This window comes from Wyeomyia smithii, chromosome 2 (genome assembly GCF_029784165.1).
Source record: "Wyeomyia smithii strain HCP4-BCI-WySm-NY-G18 chromosome 2, ASM2978416v1, whole genome shotgun sequence".
NCBI lineage: Eukaryota > Metazoa > Arthropoda > Insecta > Diptera > Culicidae > Wyeomyia > Wyeomyia smithii.
Genome location: NC_073695.1, coordinates 183,807,188 through 183,829,710, shown reverse-complemented (window position 1 = coordinate 183,829,710; position 22,523 = coordinate 183,807,188). Strand labels below are relative to the sequence as shown.

Genomic DNA, 22,523 nt, shown 5'->3' with positions numbered 1-22,523 from the left:
GTTTTATACATGCTTACCCTACTCGCTATTTGTCAATAGATGACACTAGCAAAAAGTGCTTATCGGTGTTGACATATTTGAAATGTGATGAACCAAACTAAGACATCTGGTAAACAAACCTTTTTTGACACATTAGTGATTCTATTGTGGCATCATATACTTTTATTTGTAATAAAAAGGCCTGATATGTTACTTTACTCATTTTTTTGGGAAAACGGTGGTTGAACAGCATCGAGAGTTGAAGAAAGTTTATGGAAATGTTGCTCTAGCTGAAACAACGTCGCTTAAAAGACAGTAATTTCGGCCCTAAAGATTGTCCGCGTGGAGGAAGGCCAAAAACCTTAGAGGTCACTAAATTGGAAGAATTGAACGATAAGGATCCATGCCGGACGCTGGAACAGCTTGCTACGATATAAGGATCATTAATGATCTTGTTTTAGAGTTTGATATGCCGCAAGCCTGGTTCCGGAACGATTGTGAGTACAGTCAGCTTCACCAGGGTACCCCATTCCCGTTACTCAGCCAGTAGTGGCTATTAGCCGTCGAAGTGGCCAAATAGCGATCGCCAACAGTGTTGTTTTCCAAAAAATATAAGTTTGATATGTCGCCTGTCCGATTCCCGGTTTCCCTTAATATATCCGGAACAACGGAAAATTTTAGAAATGTCCCCTATTGTCGTGTCTGTCACAGAGAACAGACTATAATGTTTACATGAAAAAATATGAACATCCTGATTATAAATTTGAACCAAAGTACGTTAAAACACTAACGACATCTGCCTTGTACTGCCCCAGTTGCACTACATCAGTGTTGCCATATCGATATTATGTCGATATCAGTGCTTGGTTTAACAGTGACGCGAGCGCCACGTAGCGGGAGCATTTCCAATTACGTATAAAATCACGGCTTCAAGTTTCGTACACATCTTTTGGAAACAAGATGAACGTCTGTTCTCTGTGGGTCAGGTACGCAAGTGTTAATATACTACGAGGCAGACCTCCGCCCGCAGTTCGGGCCTTCGTGCTAGACGGAGAATGCAACGCGCACGAACCGAGGAACTTAAGATGCAGCCCCGTGCAGCTTTTGGATATGTAAGTTCGGCGCTGAAGAGTGCAATCGAGGAAAGCATGATGACTTGTGTGCCAATACGAATCCGTGGAGTAACGCCTACAGGATCATAATGACCAAGACTAAAGGTGTGTTGGCCACTTCAGAGCGATTACCAGCGATACTGGAGCTTATCATCGAGCGACTTATTTTCGCGCCACGAGCGTCCGGTGGTCCACTCTCTCGTCCGACGTTCCAGTATCTCAGACACAGACCAGCGATGGTCGGTCAACATTTCGAGGTTGTCGAGGACGCAAGGGGTACGAATGAGGAACTCATTGTGATTGCCAACTTCTTAAAGGTGAGCAAAACACCGCGACTGGATGGAATCCCGTAACAGGATGGCTACAAAAATGGCTCCCGGGCTGTTCCGGGCAGTCATGAAAAGGTGCCTAGATGACTGCCTCTTCTCAGAGAGGTGGATGCAACAGAGTTTGCTCCTCCTGTCGATGGCTGGGAAATCGCCAGAGTACCCATTTGTATGCTAGACAATGCGGGCAAGGAATAGAAGACGATTATCCCCAACAGACTAGTGAGGGACATGGAGGGTGTAAACGGTCTGACAAGTAACTAGTTCGATTTTCAGAAGGGCAGGTCCACTTTGGATGCTATTCATTCCGACACCAAAAACGGCTGAGTTAGCACTGCAGCGTTAGAGAAGGGGCATCCGCTATTGCGCCTTCGTCACTCTCGACGTGAAGAATGTGTTCAATAGTGCCATGGCCTCGAGTGCGTGTCTTGCTGGAGTATCGCAAGGTTACAGTCTTGGTCTAGTGTTATGGAAAGTCATGTATGACTGAGTGTTGAAGCTGAAATTCCCTGAGGGGTTGTGATCGTCGGCTTCGCGAACGAAATAACGCGGGAGGTCTGGAGGTCGAGCTGGTGGCCGGGGACTGCATACGCATGGTCGAAGACTAGATGCAGTACAGGCAACTGGAGTTAGCGCACCATAAGATGACAGTCACGGTTGTGAACAAACGTAAATTAGAGCAACAGACGGTGGTCGGAGTTGGAGACTGCTCCATTATCTCAAAGCATTCTTTGAAACATTTGGAGACTATGGTTGACAGTAAGCTTAGATTCAAGAACCACGTCAACTATGTCTGTAAGAGGGCCACAACAGCTATTGCAGAACCATCTCGAATTATGTCGAAAAGCACGGCGCAGTACTGTAGCAAGCGGAAACTTCTTGTAAGCATGGTTTCTTCCATACTTAGGTACCCAAGTAACACACAACACATGTTAAAAAATAGATTACAACGAAAGTAGTCATATAAGTGTACTACAAGCGCATTTAAAAACTTGTGTTTTTATATTGTGTTTGAAGTTGTTTTTCATCAGTAATACCACCGCATTTCGAAAACAAGCTCATTTATTCTGGTTTTGGAGATGTTTTTTAATAACATGAGTTCAAGAATAACAATCACTATCACTTGGTCTTTTCGTAAGACATTACACCATCTAATAACAACATTACGTACCTGTAGAATGCTTTTCCTTAGTACAACAGTCGTAGCATTCAACACTCAACTTGAAAATACTTGATCAAATTAATATTTAAATTATATGAATGATTTCTATATTTATTCGAAGCGGGTCAAAACGTGCCATCAAAAGATAAACAAAACGCTTGCAGTGTAACCAATATCAATTCAGTTTTTTGTTATTGTTTATCCAACAACGTTTTCTAGTTTTGTTAGATTTTATATCGAGATAACGTTAAAACTATGCGAAAAAAATTTTGATATTCAAGCAAAAGAAACAACTCTTGTTGAAAGGTTGAAAATTATTTTTTGTCATCAATTTATAATCACTTAAAACCAGGGCTACACATTTTCGACTCAATCGTAATGAAATGATTGAACAAGCCTCTCCCTCTTACTTCATGCAATGTCATAGTCATCTACTTTTTTCGTCTCATATTGTCGGAAAGGAAACTTATTTATTCTGTTTCCAAGTTTGCTTTGATTGTTAAATAGTTTCAGTCGCCTCATGAACACCTTCAGCCAGACTGACTACCGACAGGCTATCATTGACTATTTGAATTGCTTGAAATCAGCCCAGTCGTTTCATCTGTCAAGTATTTTCACTTCATGGCATATGATTGAAAATTCTGTCGTTGATATCATTTCTCATAGTGGTTCGTGACGTGGCGCAGCATAAAGTGAAACAGTGAAAATAAAAGAAGTGTTTTTATTGCAAACATGAATTTTCCTCCCGGCCCGTGCAAGGAAAATGCTACCGCCAAACGAGCATATCGCTTCTCGGAAGTTGCAGGAAAACACGTGCTAACCACTGACGCTGGATGGTCCTGCAACATTGAACCGGACGTCGAATGTAGCTACATGCAAAGGACTAAAATGGATCTACAGAATTTTATTCGGCATTTTCGATCTCTGCACACCAAAAACAAATATAAGGCGAACGATCGAGCAAAAGTTGCTGTAACATGGCTTCAGAACATGACATCAACTTTTAGAAGTAATTTTGTGTGTTTGTTTTTTGTATCTCGGAAGCATCACGTAGGCAACTTATATGCTCCACCCACTAGATCTATTCAGTGAAGGTTAGGTTTTCAAATGCCATTTACACGTTTCAACAACAAATCCAACCTCGCGAATTACGTTGTTGGTGCGAAGATTTTTGAAGCAGCGATGCAACTTTAGTTGTTACTTGTTTCTTTACAATTTCATCGTAGTAACAAACAATGTTTCTTAAAACCTCGGAATTTCATTAGTGCAACAAATGATCACAATTTATTTTTTTATTATGTTTCAATTGTTGCTTGGAAAGGGTATTGATATCAATTGATGCGAATAAACAGGGAACTCCGCGAAAAACGGCCAAAATACGAGCAGAAGCACGAAAGAGTGTTTCTACTGCATGACAACACTCGGCCTCGTACTACCAAAGTCGTTAGAACCTACACAGAAACGCTGAAATGATTAGTTCTATTCCACCCGCTTTCCCAGATATTGTGCCGTCTAATTAACGAAGACGTCAATAAATGGCTTGATTTGTGGATAGTCTTAAAAGACGAACATTTTTATCGTAGCGCTATTCGAGCTCTTCTAGAAAAATGGGATTTTATTCCAGCGATGGGGGCAGAACTTTATATGATTTTAAGGGGTACCTAAGTTTTTTCTCAAACTAATTTTGCGATCTTTTTGTCCGAAAACACTTTTTCCACACAGTTTGAAAACTTTATGTCGAATCGCCTTCATCACTGATGATAGAAAATTTAAATAATATTCCACACGAATTTAAATGATATTGCACATAATTTTCAAACAAAAACCTGATTTACGTCAAAAGCAACTAAATTTTAAATAAGAAAATATTTTACGTGACATGTATCATTCAAAATTTTTTACTTTGCATGTGTCGTGCAATAGTATGGTGTTTGTTTACGACTCTCTATTTCTGTATTACTATTATGTCAAATTAGATTTCTCATTTATCCAGTTTATTCTAGTTCCAACGCAATACTTGCGACTCAAACACATACAGTTGTTGCACGTCTTTATGTTAGCGTGCCAAAAAGTTCCATTTCGTTCTCCGTAACACAATGGGTATAAGTACATAAACCTTCAAAGCCAAATTACAAGCTAACAAGGTGGGCTCAAAATAATGAAAAACGCCCAAACTAAAGCAATCAAGACATCTTTAATCAAATGAAATCATCGGGACGCAAACCGAGTGAAATTGCCAATTAATTTAAATGCGTTTATTTAATTCATTCTAGTCCTAATGCAGGAAGATCTTAATACCTAATCGGGATTTTCGACATGTTCTCTTGAATTGTATCACGTTTTGACTGTCTCTGCAAATTAAAAAATAGAAATTACCTGTATGGCACATTTAACCCTAGAAACCCTTTCTATAAGGTACGACGGTTAAATGAAGCAAACTAATTTTATTTCATTTTCCGTACCACCTTACCCCTGAACCCTTCCTATGTAGCTGTTCAACTTCGCAATGTGCTACACGGCACACATACACAAGCTACAAGGTAATCAATCTTAACTTCTTAGGCGGACTTAATACCTTATTCATGGCTGGCTGACCAGTCACCAGGGTGGATTGGCTTGGCACTAATGAATTCACCTTGTCGGAAAAAGGTGCTCCGTTTGCCGCTACACAGGTGCGGTATATGTGGTACGTTGTCGCAAATCGTTAAATCGTTGTGAATGGATAGAAATACAACAATCAAAATACTGCACGTCTTGCGAATGGTCTCAGAATGTGTGCAATTAAATGACTTTTTTCCCTGCTGTAGTGTCCGGACAATTAATCTCGGAATCAATCGCAAACGTTTTTTTTTTCGTTTGGAGCAGTGAAAACCCCTTCCAGTTACCAAGTTTATAAATCGGCTGTCGCTGTTTGATTAGTCCTGTATGGGACAACAGCCTTTTCTGGCATAGAATTTAGGTCAGTCAGCAAAACCAGTTTAACAAAGCGAAATAGTTCGAAGTAACAAAAAAAAAAAAAAAGAAATATGACATAACTTTGCTTCCCATTTGAAACGCGAAAGGAGACAGAGAAAACGAATATTGCTCAGGGCAATGACAACTGGAGCAATGGGTAACTTCACGTTTTTTTTCCTGTGTAGTATTTTAAGTGGACTTCTGTGCCATCCCGGATTGTTTCTGACGAAAAAAAGAGTGGAAATTCTGTTTCGTCCGACTAGACTAGACACACTTTTTCTCGTTCCTTCACACGACATACGCAATTCAAGAACCGGACTGAAACTGGACGTTGAAGTTGGCTATCCCGCTTCCCAGTGCATCTCTCCTATTCTATATGTATTCATTGCGGATACATACTTTTCAGTTCTTCGTACATTTTCTCAGTCTGTAACGCTTTCGAAGCTTTTATCATTTCATGCAATTCTCGGCACTTTGCAGAGACTTGAAACTCACTCGTTCCGCCGCCGGACGCATTGAGCAGAATGCAGAATTGGAAATGCAATAGCGAGTCCTAGCTGCATGATCTGCTTAGTTTCGAAACTGTTTACGGTGGAACTACTGGAGTTCGCTGCAAAGGCAGGGTTGGGAATTCACACCAACCGTAGTTTGCCAGGGTTAACGACCTACAAAGCGGAACAGAACTCGCTCTTTTGAATGTTGAGGCTGCTTGTTAAGATTTAAATTGTACTGTTTGAAATGAAAACAAATAAGTTACGTTTGCTGATCAAAGGCAAAGCATTGTTGCTTAGATAAACTATTTAATCAGATTTTCTTCAAACGTTTAACATTCAATGTATAACAAAATAAAAATCAATTTGCAGGTGCTGGAAATCCTGTGTTCCAAACTGCTACTACAAACTAGAGCCAGTTAGCTACACAATGAGCTACTCACTGTCTTCATTGACTCTCTTTTTCTTACTTCTTCTCTATCATTTCATTGACAAACGAAATGAACAAAATCGTCCGCACCTGCTTTATATTCATGGCGTACCTTCATTTTTCACTCATTGACTTTCGGGCTCGAGCCGACAGAGCGAGTGGAGGTCCTTCTTCCGCGCTGGCCGGAATTAAATTGCAAAAGGAAAACTACCCCACTTGCAATGCGGATAGCCCGGCAAACTCTGGGTGGATGCTAAAAATGGAACTTTCGCCAGATGACACTCCACTCTGTTTATTTTCCAGAAGTATTTTTTATCGCGTTCATTTCTTTCGTTTCTCTTGCAGATAAAAAGGTGCACCCAACCGCAGGGCTCCCCATAACTTCTGGTATCCGAACTGGGGCGGACAGGGGACGGCAATTGGAATCGTTATGAAAAACGGACCTGTCGCAACGAGGTACGACCAGTGAGGACAACGTCAGACACGGGAGAAGACGATATTGAATATTTAAATTCAGCACCGTGAAATTGAAAGTGAAACTCCAGGATGGGAGTTTCCGTTTAGGATAGAGTACGGTAGAAAAGGCGCAAACCTGGACGGAAGAAATTTAATAAGTAAGCGCTCGTGATTTCTGCTGTTTTTGCTGTCTGATTACTGATATATTTACTGCCGGAATTTTCCGCGTACAAAAAAAAGTTAGAGGAGGACGGTAGAATGATAATAGGTTTGAAATTTATGGAAATTTGGTAACGGTACAAAGGAAGAGACCCTGGCAGTTAGTGTTTCTCATGAATGGATTGGATACGGTATTTTTCTGAAGGTAAGCTAATTCGAAGGGCATTTCTTGTATTAGATTGTTAACTCAATACCCTAATTAAGCCAATGCAAACGCACTGAAGCAGGCTGACATCATTATCATTGTATTTTTTGGGATCTTTGTGTATTTGTTGCTAATTTCAAAAAATTGTATAGCTCTCCCCCACGGTTGTGATATCGGGTTCGATTCCCGATCGAGTCGAGGATCTTTTCGAGCTGGAAATTTTCTCGACTCAGCACTGGGCCACGGTGTATCGTTGTACTTATCCTACACATGCAAAATGTGCCAAAAAAAAACAATGTCGATAACGAAATCTCTCAACTAATCTAGTTGATCGAGACCGCTATTAGCTCCAAGGCTAAGCGTGCGATATTGTTTTTTCAAAAAATTGTGATTTTCGTAGTAACACCAGTTCATTATATGATTGATTGCCCATTGTATTTGAATTTTAACAAGTACTCAAACAAATATTACTGAACGCATTATTTGCGAATTCAACATCAAAGTAGTAAACAACTAGAAGTAACCAAATCAGTCAATTTCACAAATTTTTGTGAAAGAGCAGTTTTACAAAAATGTCTGAGTATTATTATTCATTTCAATGTCATTTTTAATTTGGCTGAAACATTTTTATGGACGTTTCTGTAAGCAAAAGATGCCATTTTGTGCTATTGGTTTAATTTTTTGAAACACGATTTTTTCTTGAGAAGCTATTGAAAAATGGGGAATTGGCAAAGAGTCTTTAACAAAGTTTTAGATAATGATTTTTTTTCCAAAAATAAACATTACCTCTGCGAAACCCTTAAGCTCCAAATTTAAAATACTAAATTCCATATCCGGTACTCTCAACCAGAACTCATATTTAGAAATTATAGGTTAAAATCAAAAATCTCAAACTCGAATCTACTGAACCTTCAAGTCGTTCGATCCTTTAGGGGCCATCAAAATACCACGTGGACAGGTTTTTAACGATTTTGACGCCCCCCCTCCCCTCGTGGAAAAATGCCCATATAAATTCTTTTTTTTGTAGGCACCGTGGACATTACACAACCCCCCCCCCCCAAGCTGTCCACGTGGTATGTGGATGGCCCCTTATCATAAATCCTGCACAGTAAACCCTAAATTTTGAATCATAAGACCCACATCATATAAATCACATCGTAAATCCTAAATCCCCAAGTGTAGAGCCTGAAATCTGAATTTTGAATTCAAAATTCTAAATCCCATTTCTTAAATTACAAATTCCTAATCTCAAGTCCTAAATCTAAGGTCCTCAATTCTTAATACTGAATGAATACAATGTTTAATGAAAATTAATAAATTTAGAACAAATACCAAATTTAAAATGACAAATCCTAACTCCAAATTGCGAAATTGTGAATTTAACCCTCTAGTGCCCATTGCCGCCTTTAGACTGTATAAAGCTTCAATCTATACTTAAAAATTCATAGTGGTTTTTTCGAAGTCCGTCTAAAAATTAATTCGGGCACTAGAGGGTTGAAGTCCCCAATCCAAATCCCTTTACTTACATTTAAAATTCAGATCCTAATACCTAAATCTTAAATCATAAATACTAAATCCTAGATTCCATACCTCAAATCTCAAAAACCTGAATATGTAATCCTTTTACCGTTAGTCTTAATTCTTAATGTTCAACTTAACCCTTAAACTTAAACTTAACTTAACCCCCTAGTGCCCAAATTAATTTTCAGACGAACTTCGAAAAAATCACTTTAAAACTTTATAAACATTTTTTAAGTATTGATTGTAGCTTTTTAGAGGTTCAACTGAAGACCGTCTAAAGGCGGCATGGGCACTATAGGGTTAAATTCCAAATTCCAAATTATGAATCCTAAACTTTTGATCCTTAATCCTTAATCCTGAATCCTAAATCTCAAATCCTAAAACTTAATTCTCAATGCCAAATCCTAAAACCTTAATCCTAAATTCTAAATCTTAAATCCTAAATCTCGAATTCCAAAAACTCAAGCATAAGCCTTGAAATCTAAACCTTGGATCCAAAATCCCAAATCCTAAATCCCAAATCTTAAATCTTTAATCCTAAGTCCTCAATCCTAAATTCTCAATCCTAAATCCATAATTCTGAATCCAACATCATAAATCCTGAATCATTAACTCCTTGATCCTCGATCTTAAATTTTAAATTCCAAATACTAAAATCATTCTGAATCCAACATCCCAAATCCTAAATCATTAACTCTTGTATCCTAAATCATTAACTTCTGAATCAAAAATCTTTAATCCTAAATTCGAAACTCAACATCCTCAATCTTAAATCATAAACCATGAACCCGAAATCCCAAATCCTCGATCTTAAATTTTAAATTCCAGACACTAAATCCTTAATCCTAAAACCTAAATCCTACACACTAAATTCTGAATCCTAATTCTTTAACCACAAATCCCAAGTCCTAGAACCAAAATCTGAAATCCAAAATTTCAAATCCCAAATCCTTAATCTGAAATCTTGAATTTAAAATCCTGAATCCCAAATCGTTGAGTCCTTAGACTCAAAATCTAAATCTTAGATCAAAAATATTTAATTTTAAAATCTAAATTCCAAATTTTAAATCCGAACCCAAAATTTTGAATCCAAAATCCTTAATTTCAAGCCCTAAATCGTTAACTCCTAAAATTCCTAAATTTTATATCCAAAATCTCAAATCCCAAATTAGAAACTCTAAGCCCTAAATCCTAAACCCTATATGATAACTCCTATATCCTAAATTCTCAATATTTAATGCTTAACCCTGTTTCTTAAATCCTTAAACATAAATCCTAAACTCTGAATCCTAAATGCCAAATTCGAAACCCCAAATCCTGAACCCGATTTTCTAAATCCTAAATAATCAAATCTAAATCTCAAATTCCTAAGTCCTATAACCTGAATTTTAGTCCTAAATCCTTACTTCTGAGTCCTAAATTCTAAGTCCCTAATTCTAAATCTAAAGTCCCAAATTCTAATTTCTAAAACCTTGAATTCTAGATCTAAAATTTCAAATCTTTAATTCTAAATCCCTAATCCTCAATCTTGAATAAGGATTGACTTCAAACAAAAAACCAAGATCTTAAAATCTAAATCTTTTTTAAATTTCAAATCCTTATATTCTAAATCTTTGATCTCAAATCATAAATCCAAAGTGCTTAATCCTAAATCATGGGAATTATTATAAATTCTAAATCGAAAATAATGAATCCTAAATTTTGAATCTTAAATCCTAAGTTAATTCTGAATTCTGGAACTGAAGTCCTGAATCCTAAATCCTATATTCCATTCCTAGATCCTTAATCTAAATCCTCAATCATCCGTGTTGTTACGCCTAACGAAATATGGCCTACTGAACTAACGAAGGTAAGGAATTTCATCAAAGAAGCCATACCTTCTTGAGGTGAAATGCAAAGTCTGGGGGCAAGTATCACTGATACCCATAGTGATGGAACGAACTGACAGTGCATATAAAGTAACGCGGAGTACAGGTCGGACTCGATTATCCGGAGACTCGATTATCCGGAAACTCGATTATCCGGAATTTTAAACACGATTATCGGGAATTTTATTTTTTTGGTGCCCGTTTTCAATTTTTGTTCCGAAATTTTGCCTCTACCATCCCTTCTGGCATATTTGTTACCATTTAAGTCACTTCCGGCATGTTTGGGACATGTTCGAATTAAGTGAAAAAAATCAATGTCCAGTTTTTGTTTTGCTTCTCAAGATTTTACCTCTTTTAGCCTTAGAAATAACTCATGGTTACGCCACTGCTTCATACAACTAATATAAAGAAAAGAAATATTTATTTTATTTTCGTTAATCGCAAAATATCAGTATTTTTTGTGTGATTCGATTATCCGGAAAACTCGATTATCCGGAACATCAAAAAAAATTTTTTTTCGACCTGTATACCACAAGATATCTAACTAATGGTAGCAGTGGTTTTTTTTTCCTGTATGGACTTCCTCACTGCGACCAGAATCGTAGATCTATTGTGAGATATGCCCGGGTGTCTTCTGTATCCCGCACTTCTGTTAATAGCAATACCTGTATTGAGAAGTGGCATGCTTATTATTATTGTTCATCAGTGCTTGTGTGTAATGTGCTACTCTTCCTTTACACGCTTACTGTTCTACTATACCGATACTCGTTCCTCTTGCCAAATATCCCCAATTATAATTCCCTGGAGAAGTTTCGTCGTGCGTCCTTCTGGCCAGTTTTATTGATAAGAGGGACTTATTTTTTGTTAAGAGGAAGTCACGCAAAGGTATTTGTAGATTTCAGCGGAAAGGAAGGGTAACTGGGTGGAGAGCCTGAGAATAAACCCATGCTTAAGTCCTTTTTGACATCGGATGGCCTGGTTCTACTAAGATTCGAACCCACGACCATCCGCTTGACAAAGCGGACTCTGTAACCTTGCGGCTACGCAGCTCCCCTAGCAGTGATCATAGGCTCCTATAAGGAAAAAAAATCCTTAACCCTAAATCTTGAATCTTGAATCTTAAATCCTAAATTCTAAATCCAAACTCTTAAATCCTAAATCCTAAATCCTAAATCCAAAATGCCTAATCCTATATCCATAACCCTGAATCTTTTTTTCCAAACCCTAAATCCTAAATCATTAATTCTTAATCTTAAACCCTAAATCCTTAATCCTTAATCCCAAATCCTTAATCCTAAATTTAAAACCCTAGACCCAAATCCCAAAACACAAATATCAATACCTAAATAACTAAATCGTAAATCCCAAAACCCTAATCAGAACTCCTGAATTATTATTACAGTTCTTAAATTCTAAATCCCAAAGACTAAACCAGCAATCTATACATACGATACAAGGTCACTTCGATATCACGTAACTCGATACGTAACTTTTACAGTCCCCCCACAATTATGGATCACTTAAGAAGATGTATGATTTCAAAAAATCATTTCTGGCCAATTTCATTTTTTATAAGTAATCTATAAATGTTTTCAGTCACAGAAATATGTAAACTTTCATTTGTTCGAGGGTTTATTTTCATGTTTTGTGAATATTTCTCAGAAATCATATTTATTTTTTAACTCATCAAATACACAATTATGGATCATTTTCGGGAGCGGTCCCAATTATGAAACAATTTGCATCATTCTATGGAGCAACGTAATAAAAATAGTTTTGGGCAACGGATTCATTAAATGAACCTTATTCAAATTATCTTCCATGAAGAAATAACATGTTTCAGATCGTATTAAAGATCTTGTATGCTCTGGCCACATTTTATGTGGCTTTTGAGCTTTCAGTAACATCGAGAGTCCCGAAGGTAGCAATGAACAGAAAGTTAGAGAGTGTTTTAATTGGTGAAAATCACATTTGAATCGAAGTGATCCCTAATTGTGAAGAACTACCTTGTCTCGGTTCCTATTATGGAACACTTAGAAAATTACTTATTTTTAAAGAAAAATCGTTATCAACCATCAACATTATGATGAATCGTGAAGAACTTACCGTGATCTTTGTGTACGAGCTATTTTTTGCACGAGAATTAGCGATTATATCACATATAAACCTACTGAATGAGGAATGTGCTACTTACGCTGAATGAGAAAAACGACAAATATTTTGATAGATGTGATAGATGTGATAGATGTGAGAGATGTGATTAGACATAATCGCTTGTTTTTAGCACATTATTGCCAAAATCGAACCGTGCCAAAAGTTGAACGAGCTCAAATCAAACAGAGCCTCAACGGGAAATAAATAAAACTATTGTAGTCCTACGTCAACTATGCGGTCGTGTCTTGGATACCACCCTCCTACTATTTAATCCAAATCTCAAATCCTCGATTCTAAATCTTTAATCTTTAATCCTTTATCTAGAACTAGCTGACCCGGCAAACTTCGTCCCGCCTATTTTAGTGTTTAAATCAATAATTTTAAACATTTCATATCCAATGATTCCTTGCGATTGGATTATATCGTTTAAAAATGTTTTTTTCGGAATGACAACATCCTCGACTTTAGGCTTTTGTACATGACCACTATTCCGGATATATATTGGGTGCATTTCAGTTAATTTCGTTGTTTTCCAGAAACTGAAAGTGGTCATCTTCTAATTAAAAAAGGTGTCCAGGATCAATGCTTCTCTACATCATTTCGATTACGGACATATCCATATGTAGTAGCATTCGGTTATTTTCGGCTGTTTCCCAGAAGTTGCCATTTAACAATTCAAACTGGTGTCTAAGGTCAATTTATAGCTCCTTGCATCATTCTGGATCCGGTGATACTCATATTGGGTGTTATTTGGTCCTTTGGGCTATTTTTCAGGAACCGTAAGTCGCCATCTTGAATTTAAAAATGGTATTTGGAGAGAATTTCTGGCCCCTGAGCGTTATTCTGGTTTAAGAAACACCCATATTGGGTGTTATATGGTCATTTTCGGCTGTTTTCCAGAAACCGGATGTCACCATCTCCGAATTCAGAATGATGTCTGTGGTTAATTCTAGCTACTGTGTATCATTCTGGTTCCGAAGATACTCATAATGTATGGAAATCGGCCATTTTTGGCTGTTTTTTAGAAACCGGAAGTTGCCATCTTACAATTCATAATGGTGTCTGAGGTCAATTTTCAGCTTCATTCTCGTTCCAGAGATACTTGTATTGGATGGTATTTGGTCACCTGAGGCTGTTTTCCGGACACCGGAAGTCGCCATTTTACAATTCAAAATGTTGTCTGAGGTCGATTTGTGGCTTCAGTGCATCATAACAATCCCGGAAATACCCATATTGGGTGGTATTTGGTCATTTGCCACTGTTTTTCAGAAACCGGAAATCGCCATCTTGGATTTCAAAATGGCATTTGTAAACAATTTCTGGCCTCTGAGCGTGAATCTGGTAAAAGGAACACTCATATTGGGTGGTATTTGGCCATTTTCGGCTGTTTTCCAGACACCGGAAGTCGCCATCTTACAATTCAAAATGTTGTCTGAAGTCGATTTGTGGCTTCAGTGCATCATAACAATTCCGGAAATACGCATATTGAGTGGTATTTGGTCATTTGCCGCTGTTTTTGGGAAATCGGAAGTCGCCATCTTGGATTTCAAAATGGCATTTGGGAACAATTTTCGGCCTCCGTGCGTCAATCTGGTTAAAGAAACGCTCATATTGAGTGGTATTTGATCATTTTCGGCTGAGTTCCAGACACCGGAAGTCGCCATCTTACAATTCAAAATGTTGTCTGAGGTCGATTTGTGGCTTCATATGTCATAACAATTCCGGAAATACCCATAATTAGTGGTATTTGGTCATTTGCCGCTGTTTTTCAGAAACCGGAAGTCGCCATCTTGGATTTCAAAATGGCATTTGTAAACAATTTCTGGCCTCTGAGTGTCAATATGTTTAAAAAAGCACCCATATTGGGTGGTATTTGGTCATTTTCGGCTGTTTTACAGACACCGGAAGTCGCTATCTTACAATTCGAAATGTTGTCTGAGGTCGATTTGTGGCTTCAGTGCATCATAACAATCCCGGAAATACCCATGTAAGGTGGTATTTGGTCATTTGCCGCTATTTTTCAGAAACGGGAAGTCGCCATCTTGGATTTCGAAATGGTATTTGGAGACATGCCAGAAAAAGAAAGGGTGTCGAAACATTATGGACATGTTTGTTACACCTAAAAACATTCACCTGCCAAAGTTGGTTATATTCGCTTGATTGGTTCTCGAGCTCTGCGTAATTTGTGTTTCATTTGTATGGGATCCCTCCCTTATAGAAGAGAGAGGGGTGTCAAACCATTATGGATATATTTGTTACCCCTAAAAACATTCACCTACCAAATTTGGTTCTATTTACTTGGATAGTTCTTGAGATGTGTAAAAATTTCTGTTTCATTTGTATGGGGCCCCTCCTTCCAGAAGAGGGAAGGGTGTCGAACCAACATGGACATATTTGCTACTCCTAAAAACATTCACATGCCAAATTTGGTTCAATTTGCTTGGTTAGTTTTCGAGATGTGCAAAAATTTGTGTTTCATTTGTATGGGACTCCTCCCTTGCAGAAGAGGGAGGGGTCTCGAACTATCTTAGTCACCTTTCCTGGCCCCTAAAACCCCTATATACAAAATTTCACGCCGATCGGTTCGGTAGTTTCCAAGCCTATATGAATCAGACAGACAGACAGACAGAGCTGCATTTTTATATGTTTAGATTAATAAATTCATAATAAATCCTTGATCCCAGATCATAGAACCTTAAACTTTAACCCATTCCCCGCGGGTGATGCCATATGGCATCACCTGACATATAAACTTTAATAGCAGTTTAACAACTATACTTGAAATTTCTAACGATGAAAATATTCTAAGATGTTAGAGAACAGATTGTTCACATGTAGTATAGTTTATGCCAATTATGCATGCAGTTACCGTGTTGGATCGAAATCCGTACACCTAAGCACATGAAAATCTTCGACGGTCAATATAAAATCAAGAAATTACATATTGCTTTAAACTGACATGTTTAGTTATAGGTTTACTTATATTTTATTACTATTTTCCAGCAAAATGATTTAAATCACTCCGAAACTCGAAAAAATCATGTTTAAATAGAACATGTTTTGAATCGAAATCTGACACAGTTTTTTGTCTGGATCAAAACCCGTACACTTTAGAATCGAAATCCGCACACACGCGATATAGACTGGATCAAAGTCCATACAACAATAAATCATACTCCGTATAGATGAAGAAGTACAAAAATGATCATCTTTTATTTATAATTTATCTTTAAATTACCGAATAAGTATATTTTGAGGATCAACTGGCTTCTAAAGTTTCACACGGTTTTCTAATTTTCGATATCAGCTGAAATAGTGCAATTTTCGTAGCGTTTCGTAGTAACCGGAAAGCCGGAACCTCTCGAAGCTTCCCGGTACGACTTTCACTTGCACACCTCAGTCACAGCTCGTTTAAAATTGTTTGCCGTATATTTATACTTGTTTTCTTCCATTATATGCTGAAAACAAGACGAAAGTTCAACAATATATGCATGATACACACGCTGTACGGATTTCGATTCAAGCAAATAACAAGAATCAAAAACCGTACGGCACAGTTTTTGTTGAATAAATACAACTTACACTATTTATTAGACAATATACAGCTCGAAAATGACAAAGACTTACCTTTTCCATCAATTTTAAAAAAAATCACAGAGTAAAACACTTATATCCCACTTGAAAATCGTTTTTATCTGAAGAATGATTCCTTAGTCAATTCTCTAATGTAACAACGAAATGACAACTGAAACCGATACACGATTGGTTTTTCATTTTTAATATTTTTATTTAATGGCCTACTGGCGCATAGTTTAATTTAACAGAAGGCCAACAACTCAACGGATATGTACATGTAACTATCATATGAATTTCCACTTTTATAATGCTTAAAACTGAAGAAAAACATCAAGGTGTACGGATTTCGATACTGTACGGGTTTCGATCCAGCACGGTACTAAGTATTAAGAGTTTGAATGTCATTTTTCGATGTGAAAACTGATTTGTCTCCGCGGGAATACTGAATCTGCAATTGTAGACTTTGAGTCGAATGTTTCAAATCCTATTTATATACCATAGAAGTTCTATTACACATTACTAGAGTTTACAATATTACTGGGAATTGATTTTCCGGGAAACGGGAATAAAGAAATCTCATTTCGCGAGAATTCCCCGGACCCGGGAATAATAAAAAATATTTTTAGCAAAAATGAGTTTTGAAATAAATTTTTTATTTATTTCGTATGAGTTTGATGAACAAACTAATATTCGCACACCGGATAAACCGGAAATGGAGAAAACTAGTGATATGTGCAAAACATGCGTATGTGTTGTTTCTGGACTAGAGATGGAGAGCTTACTTTACTTTGTTGGCTAACGGGCGGGCCGTTCACTGGTCTAGGGCCGAACGAATTAGTGATGTCCAGTTTCTTCTGTCTTGGGCAGCCGTTCTCTAGTCTCCTCGTACACCAGCAGATCGTGCATCTTCTTCTGCGCACATCCACCGCGTGCGAGTCCTACCACGGACTCGACGGCCTCTTCCTGCTTCTCTACTGAAGATAGGCAGCTCGCCCTGTCTCACTGAAGCCTGTCCCGCTGTATTACCTTCACTATATCAGCATGTTTGTATACCTGGTACAACTCGTGATTCATGCGTCTGCGCCAAACTCAATTTTCCAATTTACCGCCAGGTATCGACCGCAGAACTTTACGCTCGAAAACTTCAAGCACTCCTAAATAAGCTTCTTTCAGCGTCCATGCTTCTTGTTCGTAAAGAGGCACCGGGAGTATCAGCGTCCTATACAGCGCTAGTTTTGTGTGAGTTGCGAACTACGGGACCTTAGCTGGTTACGTACCCCGTAGAAGGCACTATTCGCAGCTGCAACTCGTCGTTTCACCTCACGGCTCATATCGTTGTCACAAGTCACAAGCGTACCGAGATAAACGAATTCATCAACCACTTCAAATCGTTTCCCATCTATCTCCCCCTCAGCACCAACACCACGGGAACTTCCACGCTCCCTGCCAGCTACCATATACTTTCTTTTGGTAAGGTCAATGACAAGTCCCAATTTCGCTACTTCCCTCTTATAAGGCACGAAGGCCTCCTTCACGGCTCTACGGTCGATATCGATGATATCAATGTCGTTCACAAAACCAAGGAGCATTTGAGATTTCGTGATGATCGTACCGTTTCTTTTCACGTATGCTCTTCGTACTGCACCTCCAAGGGCGATGTTGATCAGTAAGTTAGTGCGTTAAAGCGTGTGGTTGTAACGAACATTATAAGATAGTCGTACTCTTGTAGTATGCACAAAATATACAACATGTATTGTTACTTGACTGGAGATGAATTTTTTTTTTCAAGTAGGGTATCGAACGTCATCACTCATTTTTTTTTCATAACATTTATTTGGCACGGCACATCACGTACAATAATGTTTTACATAGTCAACTATATCTAGTGTTTTATATTAGCAACTGGGGTCGCTTACTACGCGGTTGGTTGTACCGCATTCAAATTATTACATTAGCCATACTTATACTAAACTTATTTGATACCGCGTACAAATGATCTTCCGAATCGAGTAAAAATAATCCGCGTTATTGTAGAAATGTCCCGTTTAAGGAAACACATAAAAACAACCCGCGAAAAAAGCGACCCCAGTGTAAAAGTATCTCATAAACTAAGAGGCAAACTTTTTATCCTCGCTGCCGACTACGAGCTTAAATTAAATCTTAAATTGAAACTGATATGCGATTTGTAGTCAGTAGTTTGTTGTTGGAGGTGACATGATGTTTTTCAAACAGCCAAACCAATGAGAGCATATGAGTTTTGCGGTAGTAACATTCAAATACCTACGTAATTAACCTGCAAAGATGATATTCACATTGAACTTGTGGTAACGACTCAAGTTAAGGTGGTTTCGAGTTTATTAAAATATTTATTTCCAGTAGCAGTGATTTACGGGTTTCAAAATTAATTTATCAATTCAAAAATTTTAAGTTGTTGTTCGCTCACCAGTGAACTCTCAAAGAACGACATTAGACGAAGCAAATATTTACCAAATTTTATTTTACTGAATAATACAGCAAATAGTTTTGACAAAAAATTGAAGTAAATAATTTGAAATTAACAAACAAATATTGACCGGCATTTCAAGCAAATATTTGCTCCTTGTAATGCCCATTTTAGTGCTGTAACTTTGCAAAAGAAGGTTTTTTTCTATCGTTAAAAATAACCGACGTAAAACCGTTCTCTAGAAAACTGTTGAATACTCAACTTAGCGTCTTCATCGACCCAACTATGAAAGGAGGCGCATGGTTAACGTTCGCGTTGGAGTAAATAAATCTTGATAAAGTTTTAACTTGGTACCATTATTTTTCGTTTTTAAAATTCGTAATTTTGAAAATTATCATATTCATGATTTTTTTCGATAAATAAACAATCGGTTTTTATTCATATAGTATTTTATTATTTGTTTCAACTTATCAAAATCACAGAAACTGAAGGTATAGTATAAAGTATTTCAAAATGCTTTCGAAATAGTGAAAGTGTTTAAACCATTGGTTTGCGCTTCTTGACAACGATTTCAAATTTAGTTTCGCTCAATACACTTTAATTTGATTTATATTCAAATCAAGCGACACGAAAAACGGAATCATTCTTTTTTAAATGTAAGAATTTTTCAGATACATTATTAAAATTAGAAATTGTATTGAATGATGCCTAAATAATGGAAATTAAGCAGGAATTTGAGCAGAACAAGTTTTTATTGATAATGTTTTATTGTTAAATAACGTAGATATTAACATTGTTTTAAATAAAAACTGACCTTATCTTTTGGACGGTTTTCAGCAAAAGCTTCGAAAAATCTGTTACTATTGCAATGAAAGATGTTTGATTGGGTATGGTAAAACGCGAGCAATTTAAATAAGTAGATCTGTATTCATTCTGAAAAACTCTATGTGCTGTTATCTTGTAAACGGTTGAAATTAAATTTTAAATTAAACCTCCAGGATAGCATCAAGCGAATTCGGGTTTCAGCGAAAATTAATTTACTCATGTTGTTTTATGCCACACTTTCAACGATGTATGCCATACGACATATTCTCGCAGCATTTTCAACGTGCAGACAAAAAAATAAACAAGCAACCCTTAAATGCAATTAGCGCCCTCCGGCTTTGCAGTGTTTTATATATGCCGAACTTTGCTCGATCATGTTCGCAGCATTAAGCAACTGATTGGCCATTGAAATCGCGTGCGGATAGAATAAAACGTTTCACTTTAGGTGTTTTTTTCTTTATTGGTGGTTTATACGTTCTCCCGTATAATGGGACATGATTAAGTGTTGGCCAAAACGTACACACGCTTCATTTGTTTTTTCGAAATCTTTCCAATAAAAATTAGTAGTTTTATGTGTTCGTAAAAGCTTGAAAACACAACGAATATAAAATAAACATTAAAAGATGTCAGTATTGTATATCGTATTTGGCGACTCCCCTGCCAAATCTGCAATTTGTAGTTTTGGCTCCGTAAATTGTTTATTTCGGAACTGAGTGACGCAGAACGCAAACCAATTCGACGAGGCCACAGTGTGCGAGTAAACTTTATCTGTTGGCACATCGTACCGATGTCGGACATTCTTTGTGCCAGGACCAGCCATAAATTGGTTTTCATTTCATTGATCAATTTTTTGCACTCCTCTTTCCCTAATTTCATTATCGACTGAACCGAGGGGTTTTCATTTCTATTTTGTTCGTTTTCGAATGATGAAATTTTTACTACCGCGGGCTTCGACATGATGTAGAGTACAAGGCCGGCATGCATAGGTTCTTGAAATGTGCACTATTAGTACCTTGTAGAATTGGATCTCGTTTTTAATGTGCGAGGGGAAACCCGTCTTTGGCAGTTTTGATGCCAATTTCCTGAAACTCTGCATCTAGTGAACTACTGGTAAATGCATTATTTTGGGCTCAACATTCAGCTCCCGGTTATATTTAATATTTTTATTCGATGTGTGCGTGAGTAGAATTTTGTTACGCCGGAAACAGGCTTTGGTGTCTGAACTTCCGAAAATGTCCGTTGGATATGAGCCAGAATTTTCACGGTTTAAAGCATTCTGAGTACTGAATACAATCAGATCATATTTGTAGTATTGACACACATTTTTGTTCTATCGAATCTCTGTTTTTTTGTCAGAAGGAGTAATCTTCTCATATACCAAGAAAGGGTTTTAAAACATATTTTCTTTTTGACCACAACAACAGTTACGTTATTTTAAAGCAACATTTCAGGTGTTAACATGTAATAGTCGTGTTTCCCTTGTAAAGTAATTATAAACTAAGCATAAACGAACTTTACCGCAGGTAATAAACCTATATCAGTAAAACTCTGTTAAATATTCCAAGTTGCTTCAACCAACACTCCATAAACCATCTTTGGAAACGACATAAATTTTTCGCCTTGTCATCAATCAGTCAATAAGCTCCCATTTGATGGCCATAAAAATGGAAACGAGCTTGCCGTTAGCCGTATAGCGACAATGTTGCGATTTGAGGCAAATGAAACAGCCTTGCTTCTTTGAATCCAAGACCAGTCGGAAAAATATAGTTTTTTACATGTAAGCATCAATCGTTTAAGCCCAATAATAAAATTTCATCCCTCGTGATATTTCAACATCAACCATCATAATAAATACAGCACCCCATACGTCAAAAAATCCTCCCAGAAACGTTATTTTTTCCTGGCCACCTTTCCACTGGGCATGGATAGAGAATGTCAACAATGCTCACCCGTCGTCAACCGGGCAAAAAAGCCCACGGTGCAAATTTGTTACGACCGGTGCCTTTAGCGTTTTTCCGGATGATCATCATAACCACCATAAAACAGTGAGTTCCGGCGGGGAAACCTGCCGTATTCGTCTATCTTGTTTTTTTTTTGTTGCTTGTGTTGCGGGAAACGGAACGCAAACCCGGCCGAGGGTAGATTATTTTTGTGACACCTGTGCATATTGCATAAATTTGATGTACTGTTTTATGAAATTGCGGCTTTGGCAACTTTGATGGAATAAATTTGCCTATCGAAGATTAATTCCTGTCCTCCACTAAAGGTTGAAAAGTGGAACCTACTTGTAGAAGACACCAAATTAAGCACCTTTAAAAATTGAGGAACTGTTGAAAATTGAGATAACGACGAAATTCGTGGAAGAATTTATTGCTGGCGAATAAACAGTTTTAACGATTTTGGAAACTTCGAAAAGCTACATAAAAACTATTCATTTTTTCTGAATAAAAACTGCTTGTTTCCAATAACTGCAGATGAAAATAACTGGATAACTAGTGAAACAAAACGACCATTCGATCAACATCGTATGTTTTATCGTTTTTAATAATTGTGTAAAGTTGGCAAAACTAAACATCCAACAAGTACCTACATCAAATCCCCTTTTGAACGGGTTTGCATTCAACGAAACTTACATAATACTGAGGTAAGCCCATACAAGTCTCGAATTTTGAGTAAAGTATTCGACATTCAAAGGCGTTACAGTATGTCAAAAAATCAGCCATCTTTTTTAATTTTCGCTCATCCTCCGTCGGTTTAGTTCCATCGCTGTTGTTGTGCTATTCACCGACGCCCGGGAGACGACACCCAGGACCCTAACTTTTGAACCGTTGTTACTGGCATCCGTTATTACTGGCGTCCAT

At 37.5% G+C, this 22,523-nt stretch overlaps 1 protein-coding gene across 2 annotated transcripts in view; it reads left to right on the top strand.

The window, feature by feature from the left end:
- Positions 1–22,523, top strand: part of LOC129725952 (nyctalopin-like) — a 296,366-nt gene that overhangs the window by 177,179 nt on the left and 96,664 nt on the right. For both annotated transcript variants that reach the window (XM_055682410.1, XM_055682411.1), the window contains exon 4: positions 6,801–7,275. The gene's annotated coding sequence lies outside the window, so the exon portion shown is untranslated. The remainder of the gene's footprint in view (positions 1–6,800; positions 7,276–22,523) is intronic.